Here is a 10,159-nt window from a genome sequence, read left to right as displayed (position 1 = left end):
CAAACTCTCCGTCAATAACTCAGAATATAGCTCTATATATGCTTTGTGCTCCAGTAGCCCGGCTTCCTGGGTGGCTCGCGTTCCCAGTCAGTCTCTCTCTGCCTTCCATGCTCCAGGTGGCCCCTTTTATCCGGTCTCTCCACACCAATTACTGAAACGAGACACAGGTGATTATCATTTGCGCTTGACCTACTTGCGCACCGCTCGTCTCCTGCCTCTCTCTCCCGGTGCAGACCTCGCTGAACCACGCCCCCCTCGCCACATACCCCCACCGCCCGACTCAGGCCAGGGAGCCCTGCGGCCTCCTTTTTCGTCTTGGGTCTCGTCGCAACTGCTGCCGCCTTATCAATTTGGGGACGCACCTGCCCGTGACCCAAGTGGAAGCCCAGATACCGTACCTCCACACGCCCAACCGCACACTTTTTTGGGTTGGCCGTTAGCCCAGCCTCTCTCAGTGATCTCAGGACCGCCCGCAGATGCTGCATATGCCGCTGCCAGTCGTTGCTATAGATGATAATGTCATCCAAATCGGCATACGCAGCATGCGGCCGGAGGATCCGATCCATGAGCCACTGAAAGGTGGCCGGCACCCCGAACAACCCGAATGGAAGCGTTACGAATTGGTGTAATCCAAATGGCGTGGTGAAAGCCGTCTTTTCTTTGGATATTGGTGATAAGGGGATCTGCCAATATCCCTTCGTTGAATCCAGTGTCGAGTAAAATCGAGCAGCACCCAGCCGATCAAGCAATTTGTCAACCCGCGGCATTTGATAGGCGTCGAATTTTGACCCAGCATTCACCTTGCGATAATCCACACAGAACCGGACCGAGCCGTCCGTTTTAGGCACTAAAACTATCGGGCTCGTCCAATCACTGTTGGATTCCTCTATTACTCCCATATCTAGCATGGCCTCTAATTCAGTCTGATCTACTCTTTTTGGTGTTCAGGCAGCCGATATGGCCGGCTGCGCACCACCATGCCCGGCTCCATCTCAATGTGGTGCTGGATGAGGTCTGTGCGACCAGGCAGGGGCGAGAACACATCTGCAAACTCTGCTTGCACCTTGGCCACGTCAGTGAGTTGGGAGGGCGAGAGGTGATCTCCTCCTGGTGCCAGAGCAAGAGATTGGCTTTTGGTGTTCACTTCTGGCCCGAGATCTTCCTCTCCGCTCACTGCCATCGCCAATATCACTGACTCCGCCTCGCTCCATTTTTTAAGGAGATTGATATGGTAAATCTGATGTGCTCCGCTCCTGTCTGAGCGCACTACCTCATAATTGAGATCTCCAACTCACCGTGTGACCTCAAAGGGTCCTTGCCACTTGGGGAGTAATTTGGAACTAGAAGTTGGGAGTAATACGAGTACTTTCTCTCCCGGTGCAAATTCGCGTAATCTGGTTCCCCTGTTGTACAACCGGATTTGTCTGCCCTGAGCCTGCAACAAATTCTCCATAGAGAGCTGCCCCAAAGTGTGGAGTTTTGTTCTCAGGTCCAGTACATACTGAATTTCACTTTTACTGTCCGAAGGTCCGTCCTCCCAAGCTTCTCGTATGACGAAAAAAATGTTTTGAGTGTTTTTCTTTTTCTAAATGTTCTTTTTCCAAAACAAGCTACTGTTCATGTTTAGTCAAACAAGTTTAGTTTTACTTTTCTTTTTGTTTTCATTTTGAAAAGCTTGTCATCTTTGCTGTTTATCTCACGTTATGCTATGGAGGCTCTCTTTTTTATTTATTTGATTCCTCAGTGTTTGCTAAACGTTCTGTAATTTATTAGTCGGTATAGAATACAGCATGTGGTGTATGCCATGCATGCCTCGTATTATTTGTTTTTGTTAATAAATGTTTTGTAAGCTAGTTTGTCATTGTATCTTACTGTTTTATTGTTGTTATGCTTTTTAATTAAGAATAACAATGAATCAACCTTTTGTTTTAGTCTTAAAAAGTGATATATATATATATATATATATAGATGTACAGTGTGTAAGCAAATGAGACAATTATCTTTTCTTGTAAAACGTGACACCAAGATCGCGAATTCGAAAGTGAAAGCATCCGAAGCCAGGCTTATAACAAAGCTAAAGAGAAACTCCCGTTCACAAAATTCAAATCACAAATAATACTGATGAAAAATAAGGGGTTAACCACTTTCGTTTTCATATAACTATAAACTATGATAAAAGTTCATCAGCATGCATTGATTAATCCCTAAAAATAAAAATATTGCCACCAAATCATGTGCTGGTGTGACTAACTGAGAAAGTTAGTCGCAAAAGAGTGACCAGTGGGAAGAATGAGTCTGGAGCCCTGAAGCATAAAACACAGTTTTATTACATTAAATATTTGACATTTACATTAGATATTTGAACATGCTATTAGATAAACTTTTGTCAGTCATGTTGTCATTTAAAATCCGGACATCATTGGCAATGTTATTGTTTTAGTTATGCAAACAAAAACTCATTTTATTTGTTGTTTGTTGATTTTAAATGAAAAACTTGGTGAAATTATTTGTGTGTCAGTACTTTTTGAACATTTCCAGCACATTTTAACAATACCGTGATAATACTGATAACTGATAATTTTGGTCACTATAATCGTGATAAGAAATTTTCATACCGTTACATCCCTATAGTACACTAATTCTCTTTTTGATTTCTTGTTTCTACATTAGGATGCCTATCCAAAGGAAACCACGGATCACACTAGTTCCAGTGTGGATTTGTGAAGACTTCAGATGATGACAGCCTCACAAATATTTATTTATTGTGCAACATGATATTCCTGTTCAACATGTTTTTTTTTACATTTTCTGTTCATCACTGAAGGCAAATTACTGCACTTTGCAACAAAACTGCAAGCAATGCATATTTGATGTTTACTATACAGCTATGTGGAGTGGAATTTAAGACTGATACAAATTTTCTGTTGGCAGAGCTATTTAGCATGACACAACAGAAAGAGAAATAAAGCGAAAAAAAATTTTTATAAATATTTTTTGCAAAGTGTTGCCTGTCTAGGGCATAGAAACCTGACAGAGACAGATAATACAGTAGTTCAAACAATACTGCACAGAACAGTAAAAGAGATTATCACATACTGTACAAAGTAATAATATTCAAACTTATCATTCATTTATACATTCTGTCTTTTTTTAAATATAACTAACCACACTAAATAAAGACAAAAAAAATTATATTTTATAAAATTAGTTACATTTAGTTAGTTACAGTTAGAACATTTTCAGTAAAATAGATCTTTAATAATTTACCTATTGTACTATCCACATGCTGTTTTTATACATGTACACCCGCATATAGGGGGAAAATACCCATTAAAAAACACAGAGATCTGAACAGAGAGTTCAGTAGAAAATAATGTACAAACAAACATTTCACAACTACATCAAAGTGCTTCAACACATGTTAGTTCACTGCACATCATGTTGCATGTTAACTGTTTGAACTAGTCGTGAGTCGTGTTGAATTCTGACGTCTTTCAGTTTTACAACAGCAGGGAACAGACTTCATTATATCACCAACATCAGCCCTCATGAACAAGTACAATAAACAGTCAGCAAGTGGGTTCAGATACAAGAGACACTCCAGAAAGCGGTCAGCCTTTTCAAATATCATGTTCATTCGTTCTATAGAGGTAAAATAATTAAAAAGGTCCATAATTACAAAGGGGAGAATGAGACATGTGTAAGTCAACAACACAAGAAACAAACTGCCCAATATTAATTTGCGATTAAGAGACGTAAGTGATATGGAGTGTGAAAGACCCCGATAAGTACCAACAAAACAGAGGATGATTATTGGGTAGGGGATAAAACATGCTATAGTTTGGGGCAGGTCCGGGAAATACAGATAAGGTGGTTTTATGTCTGCAAAGATCAGAGGCACAAACCAGATGATCAAAGAAACAATTTGTGTGTCAGTACTTTTTGAACATTTCCAGCACATTTTAACAATACCGTGATAATACTGATAACTGATAATTTTGGTCACTATAATCGTGATAAGAAATTTTCATACCGTTACATCCCTATAGTACACTAATTCTCTTTTTGATTTCTTGTTTCTACATTAGGATGCCTATCCAAAGGAAACCACGGATCACACTAGTTCCAGTGTGGATTTGTGAAGACTTCAGATGATGACAGCCTCACAAATATTTATTTATTGTGCAACATGATATTCCTGTTCAACATGTTTTTTTTTACATTTTCTGTTCATCACTGAAGGCAAATTACTGCACTTTGCAACAAAACTGCAAGCAATGCATATTTGATGTTTACTATACAGCTATGTGGAGTGGAATTTAAGACTGATACAAATTTTCTGTTGGCAGAGCTATTTAGCATGACACAACAGAAAGAGAAATAAAGCGAAAAAAAAAATTTATAAATTTTTTTTGCAAAGTGTTGCCTGTCTAGGGCATAGAAACCTGACAGAGACAGATAATACAGTAGTTCAAACAATACTGCACAGAACAGTAAAAGAGATTATCACATACTGTACAAAGTAATAATATTCAAACTTATCATTCATTTATACATTCTGTCTTTTTTTAAATATAACTAACCACACTAAATAAAGACAAAAAAAATTATATTTTATAAAATTAGTTACATTTAGTTAGTTACAGTTAGAACATTTTCAGTAAAATAGATCTTTAATAATTTACCTATTGTACTATCCACATGCTGTTTTTATACATGTACACCCGCATATAGGGGGAAAATACCCATTAAAAAACACAGAGATCTGAACAGAGAGTTCAGTAGAAAATAATGTACAAACAAACATTTCACAACTACATCAAAGTGCTTCAACACATGTTAGTTCACTGCACATCATGTTGCATGTTAACTGTTTGAACTAGTCGTGAGTCGTGTTGAATTCTGACGTCTTTCAGTTTTACAACAGCAGGGAACAGACTTCATTATATCACCAACATCAGCCCTCATGAACAAGTACAATAAACAGTCAGCAAGTGGGTTCAGATACAAGAGACACTCCAGAAAGCGGTCAGCCTTTTCAAATATCATGTTCATTCGTTCTATAGAGGTAAAATAATTAAAAAGGTCCATAATTACAAAGGGGAGAATGAGACATGTGTAAGTCAACAACACAAGAAACAAACTGCCCAATATTAATTTGCGATTAAGAGACGTAAGTGATATGGAGTGTGAAAGACCCCGATAAGTACCAACAAAACAGAGGATGATTATTGGGTAGGGGATAAAACATGCTATAGTTTGGGGCAGGTCCGGGAAATACAGATAAGGTGGTTTTATGTCTGCAAAGATCAGAGGCACAAACCAGATGATCAAAGAAACAAAACAGGAGAATTTTAGAGAATGGTGAGATTTGTACCAGTGAGGATGAGAAACCAAAAGATATCGTTCAAAAGCAACACATGCCATAAAATACAGACCTGCAATCAACAAATAATAATATACACCAATCAATTCTTTTGAGTCGAGTTTGGTTGTGAATAATAATATGCAAATGATCTGTATGAGATCTGAGAAAATCAAATTAATCACATAAACTGAAGAAATGCGATTGGATTTGATAAGAACACACAAAGCAAATAGAGTTAAGAGCATGATTGGAATCTCAATGACTGAAATAGCCCAGATATATAATGATTCTGCCACGGACTGTTTAGAATAAAAAGAAAATTTGTTTTTGTAAAATGACCAAAGTACAGGAATAGGTGTCATTGTTGCTGTTGTTGCTGTAGGGTCACTGATGCTATTGTTGCGTTGTGTCATGTCTCACAAAATCTTGACAGGCAGCACTGAAATAATAAAAGATCAGTCATTAGTTTTACTATGTAAAGAAACATAGTACATATCAAAATATTATGCACTTGTTTTAATTCCTACTATTTAAGTGACACATCAGAAACCAACTTTATATTCATTAATGGAATGAGTGCATTTTTTCCTACATATGTGAATAAGACATTTGTAGGTTGATTTCCTTTAACAATGTAGCTCAGTTTGTCTTTTTGATATACTTTAAGATTTTTAAGCCATTTGAAAAGGTAACACTTTATTTTATTCTTGACATTCTACTTGCAAATGTACTTATAGTTAGTAGAATGTCTAAAGTGGACTATTGAAATAAAGTGTGACCTTTGAAAATCTCACATTGACTTCTATTGAGAGAATATTCAACTTATAAAAACTAGCCGATTACTGTGCACAGCTAACAGAAACCAAGGCACAAGTTGAGTATCAGACAACAGTTTTTTTTCCCTTAAAAGTTTACATTACTGCTTGATAAACCTAAAAATTTCAACACACTGTAGTTTCTCATAAATTTACATTTACCCATAAAGGACTACAAACAATCACAGTTCACAATAACAGTGAGCATGAAATAGAAAAATACCTTGGAATTAATTGTGTGTATTCACGTACAGGACTGAAAATCAGTAGGTGATGGTGTTTATGAACTGTTAAATCATCAGTGAAGAACACAACCCTTAAAATGGAGATTCTTCAGTAAGAAAACAAAACAAAACACTTGCATTATGTTAGACAATATTTCTGCTCCTCAAACAAGTGTCAACAAATATCATACAGATGTACTTGTTAAATAATTGATAAATATCCACTGACAGAAAACAATAATTCATACAACATAAACTTACCTGGAATCAGAATGTGGATCCACTTACAGGACTGGAGATGCTGCTCATCAGTAGATGATGGTGTTTATGAGCTGTTCACGGTCCTTTTATAGTCTGAATTAACTGTGGAAACATGACTTATAAAGGAGTGGTTCTGTCAGATAATGACCTGAAGAAAAAAAAAGATTCAATAAACATAATTTCTTTGTAATGGAGTAAAAACCACAAGTAAAACCAGAATACATTAAAAGACATTTCAGACATAGTGTATATATATATATATATAATATTGCAGTGATACATCAACAAGTAATGGAAAGATAATAAGACAGAAAGATAAAGAAAAGCAAAAATTATAAGTTGAAAGGTTAGGATGATACAAACTTTACAACTGAAAATTAAACAAATGCATCTTTAATTGCAGTCTAGATGTTAATGTTTGCAAAGCACTTTAGAACTAAACCTTTTCATCTTCCTTTCCTGTCTTGTAAATGTAGGCTTGAAAATGATCACATACTTCTGCTTTCTTGTCCCAAAACTGTCTTCATTAATAAATGGTCCATTTGGAATTCCTGAAGACACAGATGCGCTGATTGTGATCAAGGCCTGTAGGCCAACATCTGTAAACATCGGGGGGGGTGCTAATTGTCACAGCTTTTGCACAGTGGGTGAAGCTGTAATCTGCTGATTGGTCAGTTTGAATGTCTCAGATTTGGTCTTTAGTCACATGGTCAAGGAAGGGACAAAAGAAGATTTATAACTGTTGCTCTCCCTCTTTTTCTTTCTCTCTGTCTCTCAGGTAACATTATACATAGGTTGGCAGGCTTTGGAGAATCTATCAATTACAATCAAAAGGCTAGTGTTACCAGGGCTGGGAAGGTTACTTTTAAAATGTATTTTACTACATATTACGAAATACATGATTTAAAAAGTAATCAGTAATGTATTTCGTTAAGATTACTCAGGTTTAGTAACTTAATCTAAATACTTTAGAATACTTTGAAATACTTAAGCTATACACAAAGGAACATATTAATGTCTTGCTTTTATGTTTTCCAACTCTAAATAAAAGTGACATCTACCAGTCATAAGATTTGCGTTTTCCTTGTATTTTATTTTTAACATCAGTTTTCCACAGCATTTCTATGAACAACAACAAAATGTTGAGTCATTTAAATCTACCAATCAATATAAATTCAATTTGAATACAATGAATGGAATTCTGTGCTGTTTCATGCTGCATTCCAAACTTCAAAAATAAAATGATTTGCGGGACTCCCTCAAAATAGATATGCTCTTGACATAAAATGTCTAAAACATAAAATTGTTATTTATGTTGCACAAAAGCAAAAAAGAGCAACTAATAACATTAAAATGATTAACACGTGGAAGCTAGGCAGAGTTTCTATTTATAACACATGATTAAAGGGTTGCGCAATGTAGCCAATCACAGACTCAGTTGTTGATTTCTGGAACGCAATGGCCAACCAGAGGTGATTAAGTTAGAATCTACTCACCACAATGCTGAAATTGCGTGCTCACGAATTGTCTCAATTTAACACACGAAGTGTAGACATTGTGATAGGCTTGAAAATGATCACATACTTCTGCTTTCTTGTCCCAAAACTGTCTTCATTAATAAATGGTCCATTTGGAATTCCTGAAGACACAGATGCGCTGATTGTGATCAAGGCCTGTAGGCCAACATCTGTAAACATCGGGGGGGGTGCTAATTGTCACAGCTTTTGCACAGTGGGTGAAGCTGTAATCTGCTGATTGGTCAGTTTGAATGTCTCAGATTTGGTCTTTAGTCACATGGTCAAGGAAGGGACAAAAGAAGATTTATAACTGTTGCTCTCCCTCTTTTTCTTTCTCTCTGTCTCTCAGGTAACATTATACATAGGTTGGCAGGCTTTGGAGAATCTATCAATTACAATCAAAAGGCTAGTGTTACCAGGGCTGGGAAGGTTACTTTTAAAATGTATTTTACTACATATTACGAAATACATGATTTAAAAAGTAATCAGTAATGTATTTCGTTAAGATTACTCAGGTTTAGTAACTTAATCTAAATACTTTAGAATACTTTGAAATACTTAAGCTATACACAAAGGAACATATTAATGTCTTGCTTTTATGTTTTCCAACTCTAAATAAAAGTGACATCTACCAGTCATAAGATTTGCGTTTTCCTTGTATTTTATTTTTAACATCAGTTTTCCACAGCATTTCTATGAACAACAACAAAATGTTGAGTCATTTAAATCTACCAATCAATATAAATTCAATTTGAATACAATGAATGGAATTCTGTGCTGTTTCATGCTGCATTCCAAACTTCAAAACGAATCCAAACACACCAAACATATCATAAAAGTTGCCAAAACAACTGGCACAGTTCTCCAAGTTATACAATACTGTAATAACATTAAAATGATTAATATGTGCAAGCTAGGCAGAGTTTCTATTTATAACACGTGATTAAAGGGTTGCGCAATGTAGCCAATCACAGACTCAGTTGTTGATTTCTGGAACGCAATGGCCAACCAGAGGTGATTAAGTTAGAATCTACTCACCGCAGTGCTGAAATTGCGTGCTCACGAATTGTCTCAATTTAACACACGAAGTGTAGACATTGTGAAAGATTAATTGTGCATATGTTCGTTGTGTTATAACAGAGCTTTATGAGATCGCGATGAACTGAGATGTCAGCTTTTAGTGATAATAAAGGAAGCGCTGCTCACATTCTGCCATGCCAAACCATGCACGCAGCAGCCCATGCTCACTTTTCTGTTAAAATAACACTGGTTTGTGAATGTTGATACTTAGCCTAAATAACAAATATTTTATCGGAAGCATTTATGCTGGGATGTTGTGGAGCTTAGGAGGTGTTACAGAACCATTTAATGTAAATTTCTTTGATGTGCTGAAAAAAAAAGCTATATGTATTACTTTTATGCAGGCTTTGGGAGTGGGACAAAACATGAATGTCGTGGGCCCAGATAAGATGTTTTTCTTTTTAACCATGGGGTACACATTCTATTATAAAAGGACGGACATGATGGAGATTACTGAACAACAAAACTGGACATCTAGTGAAATGAGTTCATGAGTTTCTGCTATGATTTATAATTCACAAGTCTACTTACCTTATGAAAGCTTGTTCGTCGATTTCAGCAACTTCACATCAGCAAATTCTCAACACCACTATCACCAAATAACTTTGCATGATATACCATCAAGGTTCAATGCAGCTTAAAACAAGTTTACCTCTTTCCAGCTGTTCGCAGAAAAAATACATGATACAACATTTGTATTTCAGTGGATGTATACTGTGGTGTTTTTATAGCAAAAAAAATGTAGAGGGTTTAATTTGGCCATCAAACAATTAAATTAAAACTAGTGCAATATTTTTCTCTGTAATTACTGTGCAAATATACACTTGTTCTGTGTTTAAGTCCAACTTGTTCCTCCCTTGTTCCATGTAGTTACAGGGTAAATACAACATTTGC

General features: G+C 36.4%; 1 protein-coding gene across 1 annotated transcript in view; it reads left to right on the top strand.

Annotated features, from left to right (window-relative positions):
• LOC107568054 (zinc finger protein 347-like) overlaps positions 1-2,899 on the top strand; it is a 41,413-nt gene extending 38,514 nt beyond the window's left edge. Inside the window, exon 5 of the mRNA XM_016253902.1 lies at positions 2,671-2,899. The gene's annotated coding sequence lies outside the window, so the exon portion shown is untranslated. The remainder of the gene's footprint in view (positions 1-2,670) is intronic.
• The last annotated feature ends 7,260 nt before the right edge of the window (positions 2,900-10,159 follow it).

This window comes from Sinocyclocheilus grahami, unplaced genomic scaffold, assembly GCF_001515645.1.
Source record: "Sinocyclocheilus grahami isolate Dianchi unplaced genomic scaffold, SAMN03320097.WGS_v1.1 scaffold1210.1, whole genome shotgun sequence".
NCBI classification, from domain to species: Eukaryota; Metazoa; Chordata; class Actinopteri; order Cypriniformes; family Cyprinidae; genus Sinocyclocheilus; species Sinocyclocheilus grahami.
Note: the sequence above shows the minus strand (reverse complement) of the source record. Positions and strands in the feature narration are given on the sequence as shown.